The sequence below is a fragment of the Rattus rattus genome, chromosome 2, assembly GCF_011064425.1.
Source record: "Rattus rattus isolate New Zealand chromosome 2, Rrattus_CSIRO_v1, whole genome shotgun sequence".
In the NCBI taxonomy this organism is placed as follows: Eukaryota; Metazoa; Chordata; class Mammalia; order Rodentia; family Muridae; genus Rattus; species Rattus rattus.
This window is the reverse complement of record NC_046155.1, coordinates 135547414-135574206: the sequence shown is the minus strand read 5'-3', so window position 1 is coordinate 135574206 and position 26793 is coordinate 135547414. Positions and strand designations below refer to the sequence as shown.

Here is a 26793-nt window from a genome sequence, read left to right as displayed (position 1 = left end):
GCTCATCTGGCCCGAACCTTCACATGCTTCGCATCCCCCAACGCCATCTGGGATACTTTGACTCTCGAATGCCCCCAAAGTCTGTGTGTTGAAGACTTGTTTCCCAGATCACTCTGCGATTGGAAGGTGGTAGAGTCTTTCAATTCTAACCAAGGACTATAGTTGAAAGAAGTCAGGTTTCCAGGGGCAGGGCAGGGCGGGGCTGGGTGGGGTGAAAGTGTTGTCTTTAGAGAGGAAATTCTGACCTTAGCCACTCCGGTTCCCCTGCTTCCGGATTATGGGAAAAGAAACATCCTCAGACGTTTACTTCCCAGGGATGTACTGTCTTGCCCCTTTAGGCCCAAAGGCAACAGAGCCAAGATAGCTCAGACTAAAACCCTGAAACCCGGAACCAAAATAAAGCACCCTCCTTCTGCATTTTTTTTTTAAAGTCTGATCTACCATAACAGAAAGTGGACTAACACTTCAACTCCTCCCTGAACCGTGCTCCTCTGCTTTAATGGCTCGCCATGCCAATGTTTCCTCACTGCCTACGGAGAACAGTGAGGCTCTGTATGCAAGGAAAACACAGGGACCCTAAAACGAGAAAGACTGGAAATGAGAATGATGGTGGCCAGGTTTCTGTCTGGAAGCTGCCCATCTGGCAGCTCACGGTGCCCTTTCTATAAAATAATAATAACAACAAGAATGATTACTCCTTAATGTAGACAAACAAACCTAACGCTTTTCCCCTGAGATGATCCTTAAACCATGCATCCGCCCAAATGAGTCTTCACTGGAGGCGGATAGCTTCTAGAGGCTTGTGCTTGGAGCCTGGGCAACCCAGACCTTTCCCCCGGAATATCTGGTTCCCAATGGACAGAACATAGAGGTCGTACAGACCTGGGTGAAGTCTCTGCTTTTCTTAGAATGAAAACCGGTCAGTCCAGAAGAGTGGGTGCTCAAACTCCCTCGTCCCCATCTTGATGCACTTACACTTCACAGGGCCAACCCTGGGACAGGCGTGACACTGAGATACCCCTGGGCGAGCGGGTCGCTTCTACCACACCATTAAAAGGCTTATCCCTAATCCCCTGCCAATGTGTAGATCCTATGCTGCCTAGCAACCTCGCTCGGTAGCAAAGCTGACCCACTCATCAGTTAGAAACTTCAAGTGGGCAATTGCTAGAAACCCAGCATAAAAAGGAAACTTTTTCTCCCCAGTCGTTATGTGTGCATATTGGTCGTTAATTAGTGGATATTAACTACACAAGACGATGAGTTTTGTTCCTAACGTTTTCCTACACCTATCGATTGTTCTGTGATCACGTTTGCTCCTCTGGCCTCCTCTCTCAAATCTCTCTCTGCACATCTCCTTCCTGTGCAATATGCTTTGACTGCTATATGAAGCTGTCAAAAGCCTTGAGAAGAAAAGGAAAGAAAGAGAGGGAAGGAGAGACAGACGGACAGGCAGACAGACAGACAGACAGACAGACAGACAGACATTCCAGGGAATAAACAAACATAAGCTCAGTTAAGACAAAACAAGGTACAAAGCTAGGGTAAGAAAGAGGCAGGAAATGGAACAGACAAGAGAGGTCCTGTAGCACCAGGAAAAATACTAAGATGGGAAAGGACAAACACGGTAAGATGAGCACTTACTCTGTGGAGAAAGTGAGGCAAGGGACAGCTCTTTGGATGAGACTCACAGGAGCCTGCCTCATGGCTCTGCCTCAGCTGGCCTGGCTGCAGCCCTCGCTCATCAGTCAGGGAACCATTCTGGGAAGATGACCTTAAATGCAGGAAAAGAGCAGTATCTGGACTTCCTGGAGCTTTTCTGTGCCCTGAAGCTAGCAACACAATCCCCTAATTTGGCTGGATACACCAAGGCCCTTGCTTTTTTTTTTGAGATTTTATTAATCCCACAAGCTTGAACGATGTGGTGTGGGAAAAGCAAACAGCGACTAATTAGCTGCTTCCTCAGATCCAACCAACCACTAGCCACACGCCAATGAATTTCTCTCCGATGGCTCGATTGTCTATAATTATCTAAGTGGTCCACACTGTACATGCATCTTTCCCCTAGCATATTTACTTCTAAGCAAATTACCTAATTCAATGTGGTTATTATTCTGGACATTTAAGCGCCGTGCACTGGGAAATTTCACATAGTAATTAATTAATGTGGCTACATCTGTTATGCTAATTCTTCATGTCTAAGTGTGATTATTAGATGCCGTTTACAGCATTCAGCACGACTCGCTGATATTTAATATTAACAGCCACCCACATTCTTACTTGATGAACCTTGCTCAAGGATGATATTTCTAAATTTATAAACAAATTATGCAGCTCATTACATGGATGCTAAATACCAAGTTAGTGGTTGAGGCATGGACATGTGACCCTATTCAAACCAATGAGCAGTGAGGGATATTTTGGGCAACATCTGAAAGCTATTTATCTGCTCTTAAAAAAGAGGTTTATAGGCAAGAAAGAAAACTGTCCTTCCATGCTGGCCAATTCCATTCGCATGATTATTCCCTAAGTAGTGGCAATCATTTTATGACTAAGAAGAGGTAAGCTAACACATTAAAAACAAATTAAAACTGGCAGGACAGAGAACTAGAAAGAATGTAAGTCCCTGACTTTGGTAAGCTGAGATGCCATATCTGTAACAGTCTCTATCTATACTGTTTTACCATAGCTCCCTTGGTCAAGACTTTGTAAGCTATATTGTATTTCACCTGCTGCTAAGAGCAACCCTAAAGTTTCCCAACCAACACTGATAGACTTAGTAGACTAGGAGGACTGGGCACCCAGCTGCATAAGGCTCCATATAGTAATACTGGGACTCCAGCCTCTGCCCATGTGCCAACTGGTCTACCTGTCTCAGCTCTGGACACACTTGAAGGTTGAACCTGATATGTTGCTGAAGTTCAGACCTTAGTGCACAATCAATGATAGCCGGCTTCCTTCTCTGTGGCCAAAAGTCATCCAGTTGTTGCATAGGACTTGGGTAAAGGGGAAAGTTCATTGGCTTGACCAATTGCCTAGCCAATGTCTGGAGATGGGAAAGACAAAATTTGTTTCAAAATTGCCCCATGTCTTCACGTTCTGTGGACATAATCTTAACATGAATGATCCCAAGAGCCCAGCAGTGGTTCCTTGAGAGCACCCACCAAGGCAAGTTCCATCCGACATTAGTTCCTTGGACCACTACCTCCGTTTCTGGATCCCAGCCTTCTGAGGCTTTACTGAGTAGTACAACCCTGGTCTCTGTTTATTTAGGAGCAGACAGGAAGTTATCACCTGATGTCTGAAAGTCTTTAGGAGTATGAATGTCTCTGACACCTGGACTCCTGCAGAACTTCCAAATTTAGCCTTGTTTTCTGACCCCTATATTGTAATGTGCAGACCATAGGAAACCATAAGAAAGTTCCTGGTCAGCCAAGTAAACATTCCCTGGTCTTCAGTGGTCACTGATGATACCTGAGCTGTATCTTTGTCCAGAGGGTGACCCTCTCTTCGTCCTCATAGTCTACAGTGGAAGAACATATTCAGCGCTGACAGTTAAGCCCAGAGACCCAAATTCAGCCAACAGTCTGCAGGTAATAGGTCACATGAACTGGACAGTCACCAGGTTTGTGTTAGAGCCCAGGATAGGGAACAACTACACCAGGTCATAGTGTAGTAAACCAGCTGATCTAAGAGTTTCCTGAGTAACAAGACAGGAACAAGAACCATGCAAGGAAACTAAGGTGTCAGTTCTGGAAGGATTCAGATGTCCTCTTTGAAAGATAACTTGTAAGTGAGGCCTGGAGATGATTCCAAAGAGAAACTATCTTATCCACCCCAGCTATATCTAAAAAGACAAGTTGGTAGTGTGTTGACCTAACATGTCTAAAGTTATAAGTTCAAATATTTATTTATTTTATGTATGGGAACACACTGTCCCTGTCTTCAGACGCACCAGAAGAGGGCATTGAATCCCATTACAGATGGTTGTGAGCCACCATGTGGTTGCTGAGAATTGAACTTAGAACCTCTTGAGGAGCAGTCAGTGCTCTTAACTGCTGAGCCATCTCTCCAGTCCCGAGTTGTAAGTTCAAATCCTAGAGTGTGTGTCAGTCTGCGCGCGCACACACACACACACACTCACACACAGAGGACGGGGGAAGGGAGGGAAGGATGAAGTGGAAGAGGAACAGCACCACAGAGAGAAAGCTAGCCTTGCATGCCTTCAAGTCTTCCGAGTAATCCATGTGGCCTTATATGGGTTGAGACCACCACAGTCTAAGTTGAGCCCAAAACCAGCACTGGGGAAGATCTGTACCCAAGACAATGATCAGAGAAAACAGACCTGCATGCCACCTAGACATACAGTGGCTTCAAGGAAGGAGACGGCAGGATCTGGAACAGATGTCTATGGTGGAGCAGAACTAATGTTGGGAACAGAAGTAGAGTTTATAATAAAAAGACATAATGAGAACACATAAGGAGTTATTATTAGAGTGTGGTAAAATACTCTGAGGATGGAACAGTGCTTGGTATTTTAATTTAAAATTTGAGGAGAAGAGCTGTAAAAAAAAAAAAAAAGTGGTGCCCACTGAGAACGCATTAGTGCTTTGGGAGACCGTATGAAACATGTGTCATATAATACAAGACAACGAGTTAATGAACTAAAAATCACAAACGAAGAAAGAAGACAGGAAGGACAGGAGCAGGAAGCACTCTGGGTAATTTGTAGGAGTTCGGGGAGGGACACAGCTATACCAGGGAGTAAACAGAGCAGAAAACCAAACTGGAGACTCATATCAAAAGTGACCAGAAAAGTCCAAATTAAATACACCCTGGCCAAGTCTCTGAATTTGAAGACTAGCAAGAAATCGTACAAGCTTCCACACAGAAAGTTCTGGGGGAACTTTCATACCACAGCTCTCACTGGGATCACAGAGAAGCACAGACCAGGAAATGCCAAGAGGTTTGTAAGAAGAGAGAAGACTGGACCAGGAATTGTCTACTCAGGAACACTGCCATTACATTTGTATAGAAGAATAGATTTACTGGACCCACAGAGTCAGGAAACAAAGACTTTCTATGTAAACTAAATAAAAATTCTGCACATTCCCACCAGAAACAAAGCAAATACGGGTTCTAGAGGGAGAAAGAGGAAAATAATATTAACCATGGACTTTGCATTGTAGTTGCATTAAACAATTAACAATGAACACACTGTGGGAAATGAGTTGTTATGTGACTTTTTACCTACAGATCCAAGTATACTTAACAAATTAGATGGTCTAGCTCATGGAGATGTATGTTGTATGGGCTAGCTCGCTATTCCTTGGCTACGCATCTCTGCAACATCCTGAATACTGTCATCGATAATTAGGCAGTGGAACTTTTATATCTAAGCACAGAGGAGGGATAATGATGCCATTCTATAGGGGGTTTCAACTCCAGTACTCCAATGGAACCATTATAAGATCCTGACCATCATAGCATCCTGACCTTGATCAAAAGACAGGGCGGGCATGGCCATACCTTTAAAGATCTTAATATTGGTCATAAGAATCTTTGAAGTGAGGATGGAAAATATCACTAAATTCTGAACCCAGACAATCCTGACACACCTTGGAATAAAAGCAGAGGACACAGATGACGCATGCTCCTCCAAAAGCCTTAGACAGGCTAAGAGGAGGGCCTTGCAACACTGGGGGAGATGGAGACAGCCATTGAGTTCCTCTGCTAGAACTGAGTCTCTCCACGTGGCTTAGGGCTAGGGCTAGGGTTTGAATCCATTTTATAGAGTGATAAGAACAAGAAATAGAATCTGGTACTTTTTTTTTTTTTTTTTTTTTTTTTTTTTTTTGAGTGGGGACTGAACCTAGGGCCTTGCGCTTGCTAGGGCAAGCACTCTACCACTGAGCTAAATCCCAACCCCAATCTGGTACTTTCTTATGACCAGGACCTTAATTCTTGCCCTTGGTCAGAGGTCAGAAATGCAAGGAGTGTTTGGGCCATGGTTCCTGCTCTTGTTTCCTGTGATCATTCTTCTGTTACACAGTTGCCTAGAAACTATCTGTGAGGGTGTGACCAAAACTCCAATCCATCCCTGTGATGAAAAGACGAACAGACACCTTGAAGCTTCGCCAATTAGACTGGCCAGCTCACCTGCTATAAACCCTATTAAAAAGCACCTAAACCAGAAAATTGATGGCACCCATCTTTGGGACTTATTTCTGCAATACAGGGACTCTTACTGTTGGATTCCTATCTGTGAACCCGTAGCACACTCCTTTCTAAATGCCTGCCTCATTGTGCCCTGTGAACGTCAGCCTTTGAGTTTTCATGACTAGAACCCTGAAGCGCTAAGTGGAAGCTTTGAGCAGCGGTGAACTCCTGGCATCTTAACTCAAATTAAACCCACTCAGCTAGAACTTATCTCTCATGTTGAAGGAATGAATTTTCTCTGTTCCAGTGGATTCCTATGTTGAAAGCTTTGTGCTAATTGTAGTGATGTCATGAGTACTGTAACCTTTAAAATGAAGGGAGATACTTAGGTCACACTGGGAGCATGAGACCTTTCTTCTTACACACTCTCCTGGCATTATGACACCCCCTGCTATAAAGTCCTCGGCTGAATGAAGCTGATGCTGGCATAAAAAACCATGATAAGCCTCTAAATAAACCTCTTCTTTTTATAAACTATCCATGTCTGGGCATTAAAGTATGTTAACAGGAACTAGACCAGTATGCTGGGCTGCCTCACTGCTGCATCGCTGGAGTGCCACCAGCCAGCTCCTTGGGGTAGGGGTGGGGGGCAGAACACAGTGCCTAATGGAGGTGCTCAGTCCCTCTTTTCTAGGATGGGAAACAATGGGGTCTGAGCAGACTGTTGTGGTTCCCAGGCTCTTGTGTACCCAGGAGATACTGGGGTACCACTAGGAGTTGAGAACGGGGCTCCCCAGTCCATGCTTCCCCTCAGAACATCCCCATGCCAGACAGGAAGGAGAAGGTTGAACCCTGAATGGAGGCGGAACCAGGTTTAGTCCAAGTGAGTGCCAAGATTATGGAAGGGCTGAGAGAATCTTCTGGATATTTAGGTGCCGCTCTTTATCAAGACCCCTCCCCCCATTGACGAAGAGGCGGTCCTTATTTGTCTAAACTGCTTTATTTGATATCGAATGTAAATGCATACACTTTACTCAGGGTGAGCCAGGGATTCAATATCCATTGCAGAAAGGAATGCCCAGGAAGGGAAGCTCATTGGCTAAACAACCCTGTGCCTATCTAGATACCTCATTAGCATGGAGAACTCCAGGTTTCTATGCTACCTACTGACAGCCATGGTCCTCTCAGTGGGGTATCAGGTTTTCCTATTCCAGAGAAGACAGTTTGGCAGGGCGCTGACCCCACGCCTACCATACTCAATTCTGAGTTTCTCAGGGCTTGGGTTCTTCTGTCTGGTGGCATGGTCCACTTGGCCCACACCAATACAGATGGTATCTACTGAATCCTTCCAATGGGAGGCAATGGCAGTAACCTGACACGGGAGGCAGGCAGAGAGGGCGTCCTGCCAATTCTGTGACTACTGACTGCCCTTGTCAACACCCCTGGAAGAATCTCTGTTGGTTTCCAGCTTCTCTAGGCATAGAACCATCTCTGTGCTCACTCAGAGGAGGGGCCAACAGACACAGCAGAATAGTTCGCATCGCATTTGCCAACAAACATGCAGAGCACAGATGAAGCTGGAGAACTCTAGAACGCAACCAAACGAAACTAGTAAGAGCCCTGAGACTTGAATAGCCCTTGTAACTTATGAACTGGGAGTTTCAAAACGAACTTAAAAACAGATTCTAGACCCAGATGACTGCACTAGTGAGTTCTTCTGAGCATTTATAGAAGAAATCACATCAGTTCCAAACAAAACGCTTCCAGGAAGAAAAAGAGAACTATTTCCTCAGTATTTCTTATGAAGATAGTATTCAAATATAAAAATATGGCAAGGGCATTTTAGAAAAGGAAGATCAAAGGCCAACTTCCCTCAGGAATATATAATCAAAATCATGAATAAACACAACACACACAAAAATCAAGAGGATGTGTGCAAGCAAAGAGAGTGCCAATAAGGGAAACACCTCCATCTGACATTCAAAAAGCAATCGCAATAGCTTACCGCTTTATCAGAATAAAGGATTCGCCTGCTATGGTGCTCTCAATAAAAAAAAGGCATATCATATAGTTATAGCCCAACAAAAACTAGCAAGCTGGAAACAGATGGAAACAGTCACAACGGCACAGTGGCTGCATCGCTGCAACGCTGGGAAAGTCCTGCTGTGACGAGAAACAAAGCAAAGACCCTCATGCCCACACCTCACTGGAGGACCAGACAGTGGAATCAGAAAAAAGAAAGAAAATCCAGACATATTCAGAAAGAAATTATTCTGTTCTTCAAACAACATAGTGTAGGCAGAGAGTTCAGAAGGAATACAGTTAATAACTAGATGTAGGAAAGTACTTGGACATAAAGGTTAAGATGCAAAATACAGTTTTATATCTATTTTCTCATAACAAACAGAAAATGGAATTAAAATATATGTGGTACATTTTTCTAAAAACTGTATGGAATAATATGGCTTAATGTGGCAGCCCGATTTTTCAATGAGAAAGCAGGGACTCTTTCTCCGTCCTCAAATGTGAACTAATTTTGGGACATGGTTTGAGTAACAGCATGTGGCAGAGGTTGGATTTGTGCACGTCTGGGTTCAGGCCTCTAGAGGCTGGCACTGTTTGCTTGTGTCCTCTGGAAGTGCCTTGGCAGTTTCCGGTATCACAGACAGAAGCCCAGTCTAGACCATGAGCTGAGTGATGACTGGCTCCCCCACCTCCTAAGGCCACTTGGACACTAAGCTTTCCCAGCCCCCATCAATGAGTGACTGGAAGCAGGACCAGCAGAAGAAAAACAAACAGAATCATGAGGAATGTTAGGCTGGTGCTGTTTTAAGTCACAGTGGTTTGAGGTACAGCAGTAGTTAATAGCACCTCATGCATCGCGCACGCACACACATACACACACACACACACACACAGACACAGACACACACACACACACACACATACTATGTACCACACACACCACATATCTACCACAAATACATATCTCACACATACACATATACTACACACATACATATACCATCTATACTACACACCACTCATAAACATACTACACGATACATACATATATATGACATATATATATATATATATGACACGCACTATACACACACCACACAGACACAACACATACCATACATACTACACACACCATACCATAAATACATATACATCATACATACCATAGACCACACACACCACACAGACACAACACATACCATACATACTACACACACACCATACCATAAATACATATACATCAGACATACCGTAGACCACACACAGATTACATACCATACATACTATACACACACACCCCATACCACACCATACATATATGTTCACTACACATATACTATGCATATACCACAAACACACATACCCCACACACCATATATACACATATATCATAAACTCATAGTTCCATACAATATACACACACTACATAACATACACACTACACATATACACATACATATATTATACACAACATACATATACCATACCCACACATGTACCACACATATACCACATACAACACACCCACACTCAACATACCATATACACTATACCACACCATATATACACATGTACCATAGATACCCACACACACACCTTAGACACCATATACCAACACACACACACACACACACACACACACACACACAAAACTTTAGACATATAACTAATAAAAATTAATACAAGGCTTCTGCTCAGAAAACTGTAGACCATTAGTGAAGTTTGAGAAGACCTGACTAGAAGGCTCGCTCCACTCATGATGACAACTGTGCTCATTCTCACATCTGAATCCATCACAGTCCCGTCAACACTTCCAGCAGAGCTTCCTTCCAGAAATTTACAAACTGTGACTGGGAACCTGTCTGGCAACGTAAAGGAAAGACATGGCAGGGCACTGTCAGTGAGCACAGTGCTTACAGTGCTAGCGGAGGCTTCGGAATCTACCTAGAGTTACTGAGACAATTAGGTTTTATGCAAGAATACCTGGAAATCAATAAATTCAAAGAAGGAACCTAGCAAGTAACCTGTGGACACCAGGATCCATCATTTGCCACCAAATAGCATAGCACAACTGTGGGGAAAGGACTTTCCCTTCAGTAAATAGCCCTGGATCCACTAAGTGAATATATGAGAAGATGAAACCGTGCCTTTGAAACTGTAAGAACTAAGTCTTGGATCTTCCTGTGAAAAGGAAGCTAGCGATACTCTCACACAACAACAGGGGATGAGCCCTGGTCACCTTGAGACAAGAGCAACTCCTTTTAAATCATGATACCGTTAAGAATACACCGACGTGAAGAGGCAAGCCCTTATATGCCAGATGCGTTTGCATGTGTTTCTGTACTTGTGTGCATGTGTGTGCATGTACACGAATATCCAACAGTCCACAGAAGCAAAGTGTTCATTTCAAAAAAAATCAATTACTACGGAAAAATTTCAACAGCACAACAGAAAGTGAGCAAGGTCTTCAACCAACAAGGTATCCAGATCTTTAATAAATATGAAGAGACAATTGGTTTCATTAAAATAGGTAAGGACATGATTTATCTTTTTATATCATCTGCCACCCAACGTCTAAGTAAAGTATCATGAGAAGCCACCCAACGTCTGAGTAAAGCTTCAAGAGAATGGGAATCTTGTCTGTTTCGCCCCTTGTTGTTATGCAGAACATCCAGAGCATTTCCTAGTTTACACGTGCTCAATACAGGCAGTTATGACAGCAGCCCCAGGTATTGATCTTTCCAGGTATTCTTGCATAAAACCTAATTGTCTCAGTAACCGTAGGAAGATTCGGAAGCCTCCGCTAGCTCTGTGAGCACTGTGCTCACTGACAGTGCCCTGCTATGTCTTTCCTTTACACTGCCAGACAGGTTCCCAGTCATAGTTTGTAAAATCCCAGGGGCTAGTCTTTCTCCTGAGCCTTGAACTTGTACACCAGGGCTCCCATCTGACCCTTGCCTTTGTGGAGACGAGTACTCAGCTTCACAGGAGTCAAAGGCAGCTGGGGGCAACCATGCTGAGCAGACAAACAGGCAACAATCTCACTCTCCTCTCCGTAGACTTCCACTCTACCTCAAGAAACAGGGAAGGCCTGTGTGCATCGAACATCCACAAATCTCATACACTTCCAGCCTTCTTTGTAGTAGGTAATCAGACATGTGTGGGTGGCAAGTGTCACCTCTGCTCTGCCCCACTCACTGTCAGGGTGACACCCTCTACGCCTTCTTACCTCTAATAGTAGCTTTGAGAGTCAAAGGTAACAAGCAGACCCCCCTTTTTTTTTTTTGTTTTTTTCGAGCTGGGGACCGAACCCAGGGCCTTGCGCTTCCTAGGTAAGCGCCCACCGCTGAGCTAAATCCCCAGCCCCTAAGCAGACCCCTTTAAAACAATTTTATTGACGCTTTGTGAGTTTAACATCATGCACTCCAATCCCAGTCATCTTCCTGTCCCCTCATATTACCATGCACCCTTGCAGCCTCCCTCAAATAACACACACACACACACACACACACACACACACACACACACACACACAAAGCATAGGAAACACTAATCACAGAAGCTGTAGTATGTCACAGTGTGTCCCACAGTATATCCCTCTAGCCACACATCTTTACTTGCAAAAGGTCATTGTCATGAGTCATGGGTCTGTTTCGAGATCGCTGGCTTCTGTGACAGCATCAATATTGAACCTTCACTGGGCCTCCTCCTGCTTATCCTGCTGTTTCCCTGAGTCATGGAGATTCTGCAGCTTAGGATCAGCAGGATTGGCCCTTTCGTGAGTCCCAACTGTTCACAGATACAGATTTTGGGGTGGGCCAACTCAGAGCCCTGGAACTAGGCCTCGGTAGCAGCAGAGATGGTCAGCACCACCACGGGCAAACTCTCCAGCACTGCTCTACTGTGGCTAGACCACCCAGCGCTGTCCTCAGTAGTAAGCTGGATCAGGGTCTACTTTCATGGTCTCAGGGCCAGCACATCCACACCCCAGCCGCCAGGCTCAGCTCCATAGTTCTGCCTAGGCCGGGTGTAGCTAGTGAGGGGTGGGACCAGCTCTTCAGAGTGCCACAGCCCGTGAGAGGCAGGGCCAGTTCTGCACAGTCCCTGGCTATCCACCTGGTAGTGATATGAGCCATGGATATCGACCCCTGCTGTGGCATAGTCATGGAGCTGGACATGGCCCTTGGTGGCAGCTTGGACTGGGAACTCAGCATGGCCTCAGGTGGCAGGGCTGGCCACTCATAACCCGACTACTCATCTCCTCCCTCCAATCTCCAGTTCCATCTCTCTTCATAATACTTAAGCAGCTCTATTTCCCTGTCTCTCACATCTGTCCACCACATACACATCGCGGTGGCTCCTGCTGCACACTGGTCATGCATGCATCTGGCAGGCCCCTGGGTGACATCCTTTGATGAGAGGGTGGCTATGGTTTGCCTGTGCAGTGGGGAAGAGGACAGGTGTGTGGGCTTCTTCCCCCACCCACACCACGTGGCCTAGTGGAACACAGGTATTTGCTGACTTCCTCCTCCTGAGCTCGCCTCGTCGATTTGCTTAGCTTAGCTTTGCTTTGCTCTCTGAGTCCTAAGTATAAAACAGCTTGACCACCAAGCCAGGCATCAGGCTCGGGTGAGCAAAGGACAGCCTTCTGCTCTGCCCCTGACTGCTATAAGAACACCACCACCACCAACGTGTCTCTTTGCCCATGTCCAGGGCGCCAGGCCGGGCTTTCACCCGGAAGCAATCTCCTGGGCTCTCTGGCCACACAGCGGAAAGCTGCCCCACAGGCCTGGTGGCCGTATGAGGTATCGAGCCACGGAACTTCCGAGGGTTTTCTAGTGCGCTACTGCAGCGCAGACTCCCACGCTATCAGACCTCTCACTCCTGCCTCAGCTGTACTCGGCATCCATAGGCTCTGATGGATTAGTCTGGTTTTTCAATGGACTCGCAAGGGACAAGCTCATTGCTGCACTAAGGTGGGCCACAGACACACAGCGCCCCGCCACCACAACGCACAGCATCGGAGGAGGAAGGCAGACAGAGTACATCCTTAGCCCAGGCTGTAAACCCATCTTTTAGTGTTTACTCTCCCTTCAGTCAGCTGCTGACTAATTCCAGAGCCTCTGTGAGACCGAGTCGAGCCAGTCAGTTTCCTCTGGGTACCAAGCTTCTCCCTCAGCCCCGAGCAGGGGGAGAGAGCAGAGAGAAGCCCGCCCAGTCACCGCACAGTGGCTGGTTTTTATCATCCTTCCAAAATGCTGCTGACATTTCCCATCTGTCCATTTCCTTCGAGAGTTTCGATCTTTCTTCTTTTCTTCTTTTAATGTCATTTTAATGTCCTTTGTTCCTCTCTCTTAACTCACATCATCTAATTTTAATTGTGTTTCAGGAAGAGTGGCTATAAAAAGACGTATTTGTGGAGCGTGTGTTTGCTTTGAATATGTACTGTAACTATTGCTAATACCAGCACAGCCTTTTGGCTTGCGTGGGGTCCTTTTCTTCCCAGAAATTCAAGGCACATTTTAAATGTCAGGTTGAAGAACAAAAGGGAAATGTCATTATTACCATTTTAAAGTTAGATAAAGTGAAACCTCGTGAGACCCAAGAGGCTGCCACCACCTCTGCTGTCACGGGTGGGGTACAACCTTCTATCCCCAGATCAGGGTCTCCTGGTTTTCCACTGAGGTCCCACTGTGAGTGTGCCATTTACAATCCTTTAAAAAAACATTTAAAATTACATTTATCTTTCTATTATGTGGGGGAGAGGGGCAGGCATGTGCCACGGCTTACACGTAGAGGCTGGAGGACAAACTTTGGAGGTGGTTTTCTCCTACCACGAGTGGGTCTCAGGGACGGAACAAGGACTTGGCAAGCAAGTGCCCTACCCACTGAGCCATCTTGCCGGCAGACTACCTCATTGAGACCTCAGCATAAAGTCGTGCATCCTATGGTCCATTCTCATTCATGTGGTCTTTAGGGTGAACTGCCAAGGGGAAGGTAGACCTAAGTGTACAGCCGAGGCTGGATTGGAGGGGAAGAGCCCCACAGCCCCATGGAGGGGAAGTGGGCAGATGCTGCCAAGCCTACCGTCCAGAGTGGATCAGTGGACAGATCATTAGACTTCACTTGCAGAAACTCCTTCCTTTTTGTGTGCTGTCTGGGAAGCAACTACATAGGAACGATAATGGCCAAATTTTAGGAGCAGAATTATGCAGACCACGACAACCTCCTGAGAGGAATTTTCAGTCCCTTTCCCACAAGGAGACCGCGAGTGTATCACGCACAGTTATCCAGAAAATAACAATGAACGCAGAAGGGTATTCCCACCCCAGGTGCAAGTCAGAGCAGCGTCTGTGAGGAGACGGCTTTAGTCTGGGAGGCTGTAGGAGCCCTTCCTGGTTCCTGGTCCTCAGGTCTCCTGTGGGAGGTATAGGGATACATGGCACTAGCCAGGCTGGAGGGGCTCATGGGACCCCAACCAAGGAACTGACAGGACACTGGACTACACTATCTGGAGGGGAAAGAGGACGCCAGTCAGGGCGACAGGAAACAATCTGTGAAGGTCTTTGGATTTGATTTCATTCCGAGAACACTGAAAACAGCAGTCACTCATGACAGGACCTTGTAAACACACTCTGGCTTCCACCTTAAGTGGCTAATGACCCCGCGTCTGCCTCATTTGCAGTATAAACGTTAGTACTAGGCTAGAGTTGGGAATCAAGGACAACAGGGATCAGAGGGTGGCTGGGACAAGATGAGGATGGGGTTCAGGCTTCTGACAACTAAGTCCCCCAAGACTGGGAAGGCGGAGCCAGGCGGGATCCTGCAATGGCAGACTCATTGTGTCAGTTACTCAAATCCAACCCTGAGAACTTGACAATTGTGTCTGTGTTAAGCCAAAGCAACATCTGTAGATATAAAATTTAGCACATTTTTAAAAACATTATCCATTTCTGGGTGTTCTTCATCCAACACCCAAAGGCCTCACTAGAACAAACACTGCTATCCTGAGAAGGGGAACAATGGCAGCAGACAGCCCTTGCCCCTGAAATGGTGATACTCTTGTGTCTTGGATCTTCTTGTCAGCCAAGCCTCCTCACCTCATGAGCCAATCCCTTCAGATGATCCTTTTGCATGCATGCATGCATGTGACCCCCACCCCTGCATACACACACTCAATTCTCTTTATCTGGGGCCTCCTGATCAATATGAACTGATCCAGATAAGAGATGCTGATGGCCAGGACTGGGATCCAGCAGGGGAGGATAAGAAGTGACGGATGATAAGTGATCTGCAGGAATTCCCAAAAGCTTTGAGGAGAGGCCAAGAGAAACAGAAAGGTTGAAATTGACTCAAAGGTTACAACTTCTAACAAAAAAACCTTAATAGAGAATAGAGTCAGCCTTCTGTATTAGCAAGCTCCGACATCACACACTCAAACCTGAGCTGAAATATTGGGAAAAAATGCATCTATAAAGAACTATAGACTTCATCTCTGTCATTACTCCCTAAGTTATTACTAAGGAAACGTCATCTCACACACACACACACACACACGCACAACTCATCACTTGCACAACTCATATCACATACACACTCATTTCACACACACAGACACACACACAGACACACACACAAACACATGCACACACACACACCATCACACACACTCATCACTTACACAACTCATATCACATACACACTCATTTCACACACACACAGACACACACAGACACATGCACACACACACACTCATCACACACACTCATCACTTACACAACTCATATCACACACTCATTTCACACGCACACACAGACACACACACAGACACACATACAGACACATGCACACACACTCATCACACACACTCATCACTTACACAATTCATATCACACACACATACTCATTTCACACACACATACACTCATTTCACACACACACACAGACACGCATAGACACATACACACACATACTCATCACACACACTCATCACTTACACAACTCATATCACACACACACACACTCATCACACACACTCATCACTTACACAATTCATATCACACACACATACTCATTTCACACACACACACTCATTTCACACACACACACAGACACGCATAGACACATACACACACATACTCATCACACACACTCATCACTTACACAACTCATATCACACACACACACACACACACACATACACACACACACACACACAAGAGTAAGAAGCCATCCAGAGATGATGCAGGGTACACAGAGAATGCGTGAAGAGGTTCTGTGAAAATACTACCACCTCACATAAGGGACTCAGGTATCAAAGGACTTTGATATCCATGGTATGTCTTGGAACTAATTTCCTCAAAACACACCCCCCAAAGATAACTATACTGAAAAAGAGAGCCTTATAAAAAGCCATGAAATACCTACTCTAAAAAGAACGAGAGATACTATAAGAACCTATAAGAAAATAAAAATCCCAAAACCGTACAGGAAACTCCAAAGTGTAAGTTTTAGAAATGCAAATATAAATCATACTTTAAAGATTTATATACTGTGTTTAGTGAATAGACGATCATATGAGTTCAAGGCCAGCCTGAGCTACACAGGAAATTCAGGGCCACTCTGGGCTAGCTAGTGAGACACTGCCTTGGAAAAGCTATAACATACAAGTTCAGTAATGCAAATTAAAACAGCAATTGGGCTAGACTAGTGCCAGTCGGTTTCCTAAGGTGTATAAGGAAATACCGCATACCGTCTGGCTTAAGACCACAAAGCATCCATTTGTACAGAGATGGAGAAAAGGCAGAGCTTTTGCTAGAGAACACAGCTATCGACACATGGGTTAAAGCTGTCTCCAGGAACCCAGGGTAGAGTTTATGGCCAAGGCATTAGAGGACTCCACGAATCAGGTTTTAACATTGTGCACCATGGACTCACAGGTAACAGACACAACTAGATCAGGCAGCTATCTTTGTCCACCATGATGTTCTGAATTACTGCTGCTCACAAAGCACCGAGGGCTCAGAGGAAAGAGCTTGTATTCTGGACGCCCCAAGGTTGTAGTAACGCGATGCACGGGAAGGGTGCAGAAAGACCAGATTCCCAGCAGATGTAGCTGCAGTTGGTGGCATCAAAACTCTGCCTTCAACTGAACTGTATTATTCCTGCCATTTGGGCTCTCATATGCATTTAATGGATCCGGGGTAGCCACAAGATAAATAACTCCTGTAGAAAAGGCATAGCTGGAAATGGGGAGTCCATTTTCTTTAATGGTGTGACTCCTGCTATATCAACCACATTCTAGGGCAGGCCCCACATTGAAGTGTAGTTGTTTAACACAAAGTAGATGTGAAGGGAGAGAGGGAAGGAAGGAGTGAGGGAAAGAGAATGAGAGAGAGAGAGAGAGAGAGAGAGAGAGGTATGAGAACATAACATTTGTTTTTATCAGCTACTTGTACATTTCTCACCAACAGTAACTATCAAATGTAAAGAATCCACTACTTTGAAGTCATCCTGCAGACTGCTTTCCGCTCTGATGGAATGAACTGCTCTCCCACTGCTAGCACTCGACAGAACAACTGAGGTAGCACTTTTCTAGGTCATGCAAAAGTCCATCTCTCAAGAGTCAGAAAGCATGCATTTCAAGACAGCTTAGTTTTCCACCACACACAGGGCAGGCATTACAGGACACAGCAGAAGGAGGTGGAGCAGAGGCAGAGGCCACACATCTCACTGAGCCTGGTGAGGGAGACCACAGAGTATCACTGTTCACAGGAGAGGACTTTACGGAGAAACAAACATTAGAATGGAGGGAACTCTGGGCAAGCCCTAGGAATCTTCCGAGTTCCTAATTATTCCCCACATCCAAAGATGCACACATGCAGAGTAAGACCCTCGGGGACTTGCAGAACACATTTCAGAGCTGTGCTATGAAGCAGAGGTTGTAGCCACAGAGAAACAGCAGCTGTACCCCAGACACTCAGCCAACTGCCCAGAAAGCCGTGTCTCAAAGTAGGTCACCTGATCCTTGGAGAAAGAGTGGCTGTAGACCATGGCTAGCAAACTGCCACAGATGAGTTGAACATGACCTGCTGGCCCACTATTGTAAAGCCTGTAGCTGGGAACAGCTGGGAACAGTGAAGAGATAGATACAGTGGATACTACGAGTGGTTCCCAATACTGGCCATTTATAATAAGTTTCACAAACTTTGATTGTGACCCATCAAAATCAATCTTAGATATTTAACCTTGGCAATCCTTGACATGACAGATGCTGTAGCCAGATAGCCAGCAAAGATATTTTAATTGGATAGTTTATTTATCTACATTTCAAATGTTATCCCCTTTTCTCGGTCTCCCCTCTGTGAACCCCTTATCCCATGCCCCTTACCCTGCTTCTATGAGGGTGCTCCCCCACCTACCCACCCACTCCCTCCTGCCTCATTGCCCTAGCACTCCTCTACACTGGGGCATCAAGCCTTCACAGGACCAAGGGCCTCTCCTCCCACTGATGCCAGATAAGGCCTCTTCAGCTCCTTCACTGCTTCTCCTAACTCCTCCATTGGGGTCCCTGTCATCAGTCCAATGGTTGGCTTCAAGCATCCACATCTGTATTGGTCAGGATCTGGCAAAGCCTTTCAGGAGACAGCGATATGAGGCTCCAAGCACTTCTTGGCATCAGCAATAGTGTCTGGGTTTGGTGTCTGCATATGGGGTGGATCTGCAGGTGGGGCTGTCTCTGGATAACCTTTCATTCAGTGTCTGCTACACTCTTTGTCCCTGTATTTCCTTTAGACAGGAGCGATTCTGTGTTAAAATTTTAGAGATGGGTGGATGACCCGATCCCTCAACTGGGGGTGTGCCATGCCTAACCTCTGGGTATGGTGTCCACAGTATTTCGGCTTTGTGTAGTATTTCAGCTAATATCATCCCCATCAGAGGTCCTGGGAGGCTCTTGCTTTCCTCGAATCTGGGACTTTCTGGTCAGCAAAGAGATTTTGAAACAAACCCTTAGAGACTAAATCACAACAAAAACAGAGACTCCCCCTTCCCCCCAATAAAGAAAAAAAAGAAGCCACAGAAACAAAAATCGACAGATATGATTAGACCAAACTAAAAAGCAGCTGTATAGTGAAGAAGATCCTTCATAAAGAAAACCTACAGAACACGGTAGAAACTACTCATCAGGAATGGATTGACACCCAGAGTTGTGAGACTAACAGCAGCAAAATTATAGTAATCACCATCATCTGATTCAAACAGGCAAACGATCTAAGTATACATTTTCTGCAAGTGGCCAACCAGCTCTGGAGCACTTGTTTCCATCAATAACCAGGATGGAAAAGCTGAGACCACACTGCTCCAACCAGAAGGGTAAGGGGGGAGAGAGAGAGGAGGGGAGGAAGAGGGAGGAGGGGGAGGGGAGGGGAAGGGGAAGGGGAAGGGGAAGGAGGGTAAGCGAGTGAGCACACAAAAGCAGAGATATAAATTAGTATGGTCTTTACAGGAAGCAGGATGCCTGCGCCTGTATAAGCAGAACTACTGTAAGACTCAACCAGTCTGCCATAGGGTAGCTCCACACAGGAGAAGAAAGCCATATGACAAACAGGCCGCCACTCAGGCTGGATAATAACAGCACGAGTCACAATAGCAAAGATACATACGTGCTCCCTCCAAGATTCCATCCACAGAGAAGTGGATAAAGGCAATGTGGCACTCTAGGTACCCAAAAGGAACATTAGGCAGCCCTATAAAGCAAGGCTCTGCCAGGTCCAGCAACATGGATGGGACTGTAACATACTATGTCAAGTGAAGTTAAGTGGGCCCGGGAAGATAATGCCTCATGTTCTCATTCCTATATGAGATCCTAAACAACGGATATGAGTGAAGCAGGAGGTAGAATAGCAGTTACCAGAGGTTGGAAAGGGATGGGAAAGGAAGCGGGAGAAGCAGAGTGGATGGCGAGCACAAGGGTCCAGGCAGATTAGGGGGACACATTTTAATGTTTTATTCCCGTGAAGTACAGTAACTGGTACTTACAACAGTTAATTGTACATTTAGTTAGGACTTTGAATAGCCTCACCCCTCAAATGACAACATGTTTTGTGTTGATGGACAGGCCAATTATCTATTCTGAGGGTTATACATTTTATACAAATAATGACCTTTCATACTGCATGTCATAAACAAATACATTTGTAATCTATTGATCAAAGCTAAATATGAGCTACTTGGTTGCCCATCACAGCTATATGGTAAGACCCTACTGTCGAAGGCGTGATACACTTTGGCTGCACGACGTAGAGAAACCAAGCTAGAACTAACGTGGAAAGTCCCTTCTTGCTGCCCAGCTTTTGCAAAAACCAATAGACTGTCCCAGCCATGGACGTGTTTCAATAAATAGTGACCTACTCAGCAAGATGCATCTGTTACAATAGTGGTATAACTGTTGTGGGGGTAACCAATGTTTCCAAAAGAGAGAATTTAAATCTAATGCTGCAAACCTAGTTAGAGGCCGTGCCTGCGAAGTTCACAGGCATCACTGGAGACCCTACTACTGTTGTTTTGCTAAACGGACTGATCAAGCTTCCTTCTACATATGTGTACTTTACCCACACATTATCACTTCTTTCAGAGAGGCTTTTGTCTGCAGTAGACAGCAGTCAGTATTGAGCGGTGTAAATGGTCAAAGTGCTGAGAATATGTGACTGTTGGATGCTCTGCCCTAAATGGGGCATTAATATCAACACCCACTCCGCTCCGGCCACAGCTCATGGAACACTCTGAAAAGTAGGGGGGAGGGTTAAAAGGATGTAATAGCTGCAGAATGTGGAGGAATCCTGAGAAATGCTGTCTTCCAGACACAGCATGCTCACTGCACCCATGCAAGATCATGTCAGTCAACATTCTGGCTTGGATGAGGGAGACGCTCATGAGCTTCTGCCCATAGCCCAGGAGCTGCTGATAATGAATGGCTGCTGGGGAGAAGAAGTTAACTTTCCTCCATGGTGTGGCCTCTGCTAGGTTGCTTAGGTGGACAGACCTACACTCCTACAAATTCTGGCAAAACTAATTGGATTTAATGTTTGCTTGTTCTGTAGAAGAGAAGACGAAGGTCAGAGGGGGAAAATAATTGGTAGAAGGGTCCAGAGGGAGTGGGAGAAGGGTTCCAGTAGAACATGATTGAGAAACATTGTATATATGCATGAACTTGTTAAAGAATTAAATAAAAATAATGAAACAAGAACCCAGGACAAAGCTCAGGAATAGAGTTCCTGCCTAACCTACAAGGCTCTGGGACTGGCTCCTATCCCTGAAGGAAAATACATATATAAGGAATTACAAAATGGCATATGCTTATACAGACTCAATGTGTGAACACTAACACAGATGGTTAGATCAGGTTAAAAGTATGTTTGGGGGCTGGAGAGATGGATCAGTGGTAAAGAGCACTGACTGCTCTTCCAGAGGTCCTGAGTTCAATTCCCAGCAACCACATGGTGGCTCACAACATCTGTAATGAGATCTGATGCCCTCTTCCTGTGTTTCTGAAGACAGTGACAGCGTACTTATATTACATAAACAAACAAACAAAATTATAAAAACGTATGTTTGAGGTTCTGGGCTCAGTTTTTTTAAAGTAAGAAACAATGAAAATTGAGTGTTTTTTTCTTTTAACAAGGGACAAAGCAAAGAAATATTGTGTCAATATTAAGCTTTTTTCTATATATATTTTTTAAACCATAGATTTAAAACATCTTTGAATAACACTGCCCTAAGCAAGTTTGGCCTGAATATTAGAACCCATTTTTCTACAAAGCCAGAAACTAAAACAAAAGTCTAGGAAAAGGTGTCTTAGTTAGGGTTTTAGAACACCATAATCAATGTAAGTTTTATAAAGGACAACATTTAATTGGGGCTGGCTTACAGGTTCGGAGGTTCAGTCCATTATCAGCATGGCAGCATCCAGGCAGGCCTGGTGCAGGAGAAGCTGAGTTCTACATCTTCACCCGAAGGAAGCCATGAACAGACTGAGCGTCCCCAGGCAGTGAGGAGGAAGGTCTCCAAGCCCACCCCCACAGTGACACACTTCCTCCAACAAGGCCACACACCTTCTAATAGTGCCACTCCCTGGGCCAAGCATATGCAAACCATCACAAAAGGTAACAGGAAATGAAATATACATCTTCATTTTAAATCGTTAATTTTTTTAAAAAAATGTTCTATGTATGCGTGGTTTTGCCTCTGTGTTTGTGTGAGCACCACATGTACCTAGTGCCCATGGAAGTCAGACAAGGACACCAGCTCCCCTTGACCTGGAGTGATAGTCAGTTGTAGATATACCTGAGAGATGAAATGCAAAAATGAAATTGCCCGGAGCCAAAGGACGGTTGTCGTTAGACATTGAAGGCAGAGGTAGGACAAATCTGACATGAACCCTGACAGAGGACATAAAAAAGAATTATTCTCCCTTGTGTTTCATAAAGGCAACATAAACTCTGGCAAGGATCCATGGTAAAAGAAAATTACAGAATCATTTTCTCTTTTGTGAACCTAGATTCGAAGATCGCTAACAAACCTTAGCAATGATGGCTTAAAAAAAAATTAGGAGAGAGAAGAAAAGGGAAAAGTGACATTCATGTAAGTAAATTTGGAGATTTGTACAAAGAGCAAACAAAAACCCCATCATGACTGTGTCAGATTGGAGTCAGCGAGCTTTGTTTGCCCAAGGCAGCTTTAAGGAATACTTTATGATCCCCCAAACTGAAGTCTGGTGTAGAACAATGCTCTATAGAGCATCCAAATGAACTCCTCGCACACTTGCTGTAGGTGTTGCGACTGCTGGTGGCAGAGCAGTCCTATTTACATGTCTGAAGTCTAAAGTGCTAACATTTCAAACTGGAACCTTCCTGGGCACAGACACAACATCACGAATGGAAAAACTCCTCCCCTAACCTCGAGTGACAGAGCTCAGACAAAATGCAGGGGCAGCAAGAACGCCATATAAACTGATGTCCATGCTCTGTGGATACGACACACATGAAATATAAATGATGTTTGTGTTCACACGTGAGTCTTATTCCCAAGATAACTTACTATCTATTTCAAAGTATCCCAAATTCAAACAAAAGTCTGGTCCCATGCATTCTGAGTAAGAGTTAGCTGACCTGTACTCACTTGACCCCACCAGCTTTTCCCATCCTTGTGAATTCTGCTGGTCAGGGATTCTCAGAGGCAAAGGGGTAACTTGTCTGCCCCATCATATCCAAGGTCTCTGCTCAGTGGTCATGGTGGTCTGCTTCCACTCCAGTCTCCTCTTATCACGTGCTCACAGGGTCTCTGGGTTGTAGCCCTGCTGGTTTTTAGCCTATTCCTTCAATTCTCCAGGTAGCACCTTGGTTTGCAGTCTTCAGGTGTGTTCTCCCTTCCATCCTGCCCTCTTAACCCAGATATCCACCAACCTGAACATTCAAGTCACCTCTCAGGAAGCTTTCCTTGGCCAACCTGTGAGATATAGAGTCTTCCTCCACCCCACCCCCCGAACCTATAGTCTTTCTGCCTTTAATCATGTCACGTAATCAAACTGTCTAAGCGGTTTTTGTTCCCTGGTTGTATAGGTATTCCCACTAAATTGAAACAGTCTATCCTGAGGTAGGTTCATTGAGACTCAGGAAGTCAATCAAACTTATTCACAAGTCTCAGGAAGATCCTGAAATCTGCAGGATTCATGAGTCCCCCAAGGCAATATAAACAGGGATAACTGTGGCTGGGAAGAGATTTGTCATGCATGCTAGGATGGGGGTTTTGGTGATGAATCTGCTGAGAGTCTACCACATTCCTGTAACTAACCCCTCATGCTCCTGTAAGTAAACCCAATACCCTTACCGGTTCACTAAGTTAGACTTGGGTGGAGCTGTTCTTTAATCTGTCATCAGTGCCCTACCTGGGGACATTTATTAACCTCTCCTAAGGAACAATCACATAAGACATGTATTTTCCTAATCATAATGCAAGCTTTACAAAGACAGCTAGCTATGTTTCACCCGATTTGTTCATTGTAGCATTCCAAGAGCCAGCCTGACTCTCTGGGTGTGGTCTTATACCTAGAATTCCAGTACTCCAAAGGGTATTAGAATTCAAGGCTAGCCTGAGCTACTCAGCAGGCCTCTGCACAAAACAAAACCAACCAACCAACAAACCAAATGAACCTCTTGTTTTTGTCAAAACAGTGGCTAGGATAGCTGAATGAGTAAAAATTCAAGGTATGGTCTCTGGTCTCACATAGTAGGAGCTCACTGGTTTTAGGACTTTAAACAGAGCAGAGTCCACCCTCTGCATTTGTAGGAATGATATTCAAGGGAAAATATACACCAGAACATTCCAAATAGCAAAAATTGAATGTGTTGCATGCTGAGCACCCTCCAGGATCATGGTGATATATAAGCAGGCCATGCTCAGGCCACAGCCACGTCACAGATCCTCTGTCATCCCCAGCCCTGGTTGGATGAGTACCAGCCCTCCTGTGTCACTCAGGCGCTGTGTAGTTAGGCCCCTGAGGGTGCATCTGTAATGACCCTGCACAGGCTTCTCATGCCATTCCTAAGAGAGGCTGCATATCAACTCTTCACATAGAGTTTACATGGTACGGATGTTACAAATAACCTAGATAGGCTTTACAGTGTATGGAAGGAGGATGAGGGTCACTCAAGGGCACTGCCATCTTCAATGAGGGACACGAGCGTCTGAGTATCTATCACATGGGTGCCTGCCATACTCCCAGGATACCGACGGATGACTGCATATGTGGCTGTTATGAAGGACGGGTGACATTCTGTGCAGGTATGAACAGTCACCACTATCTATCGTAAAAAGCAAGGAACAGAGCAGATGCTGCCGAGTCACTTTTGTTTCCATTAGAAAATAATTTGTATATGAATAACTGTGTAGATACAAAATCACCAGAGATTTCTGGAAGGAGACAAAGCCGCCATTCATAATGGAGTTGTTAGGGAGGCTTGGGGTAGAGGTGTCAAACTAGCCTTACACAGTTATTTTGCATTTTTCTACACAGCTTGTCTAATTTTTTTATTAAATTATCAATATTTTTCCTGGTAAGATTATGGGCTCCTTAAAAAGATTTTTTTCTTTGTAGTTTTTGCTACTTATTGTTATAAAAACAGAGAATAAAGGCAATGTTATTTAACAAAATTCGAGAAAAAGCATTGTCAGTTTTTCGAAACTTCCTTGAAGCCCCGAGAGAGTTTCATTCATCAAATAAAGCTATCTGAGAAGGCAAAAATACATTTTCTGTATCCTTAAGGTTTCCAGCCACAGAAATTTCAGATACTCAGAGCACTTTGCTCTGAACACCGTCTGCTCTTCTCTAATTCTCCTGCAATTTACAACATAAGAGCATTGGCAGAAAAAAAGTGGTTAGCAAAGGGATGCGGTTTAAACGTTTTTACGGTGAGTCTGTATGTCTCCAGACATTACCTTTGTCTCGGTACTGGCACTGGTGTTGGTTCAGTGAGTGACTCAACAGAGTAACGTTTTGGAAATACTGACCCGAAGGTCCAAATGACCTCTCCCACCCAGTTCACCTGTTGGAACCTAATACAGAATATGATGGTTTCAAAGAGGCAAAGGTGAGCTGGAGAGATGGCTCAATGGTTGAGAGCACCTACTGCTCTTCCAGAGGACCTGAGTTCAAATCCCAGCAACCACATGGTGGCTCACAACCATCTGTAATGGAATAGGATGCCCTCTTCTGGTGGGTCTGAAGACAGCTACAGTGTACTTATATATAATCAATCAATCAATCAATCAATCAATCTTTATTTTAAAAAAGAGGCAAAGTTTGGGAGAAGTGATTAAATCGTAAGGGTTCTGTCACTGACCTGAGAGTCATGGCTCTAAACAGAGGCTTCCTGGGCCAGTGAGATGGCTCAGTAAGTAAGGGGCTTGCTGCCAAGTTTGAATCCCTGAGTTCAATCTGTAGAACCCTCATGGTGGAGGGAGAACCAACCACACACACACACATACTTGCACTCCAAGTAACTGTAATTCAAGAAAGAAAACAACCCACAAGACAGAGACCTTCAGCAGACCCCAAAGCTGCTGAAATTTTAACCCTAGGCTTCCTAGCGTCTCACAATGTAAGCAGTCGGTTTCAATGGCGAATACTTTACCCAGTCTTGGTCATTTTGTTATCATAGCTGGAATGAGCTGGGACATCCAGGATCATGTTTAGCTGTGCATATTTAAGCTCTATGCTTGGCATTAATTTTTTTCTCGTGCATTTCTATTTCTTTGTTTGCTCAGCTTATGGGTCAATTTCACCCCCATCCCCTATACTACAAATGTATGAGATGAGAATGTGGTGAGAGATTCTTTTCTAATACCATGAGAAAAAAACCCGGGAAAATAGCTTTGATGAAAGCCTTCTGAAGAAATTCATTCGGATGAGATAGCCCAGCAGATAAAAGCGCTTGCCACTCAAGCCTGCGGACCCGAATTCCATCCTTGAAGTCGGTGGTGGATCTGGTTCCTGCAAGTTGTCACCTGATCTCCACAAATGAAATCTGTACATGCACAGCCTGTAAATATGTGTGT

The 26793-nt window shown here is 44.9% G+C and overlaps 1 protein-coding gene and 1 non-coding gene across 2 annotated transcripts in view; both read right to left on the bottom strand.

Annotated features, from left to right (window-relative positions):
* Positions 1 to 26793, bottom strand: part of Fam189a1 (family with sequence similarity 189 member A1) — a 406652-nt gene that overhangs the window by 121841 nt on the left and 258018 nt on the right. The window lies entirely within an intron of this gene.
* LOC116895013 lies at positions 12757 to 12898 on the bottom strand. The gene has a single exon (XR_004387200.1). It is a non-coding gene; the product is annotated as a small nucleolar RNA SNORA48 (small nucleolar RNA).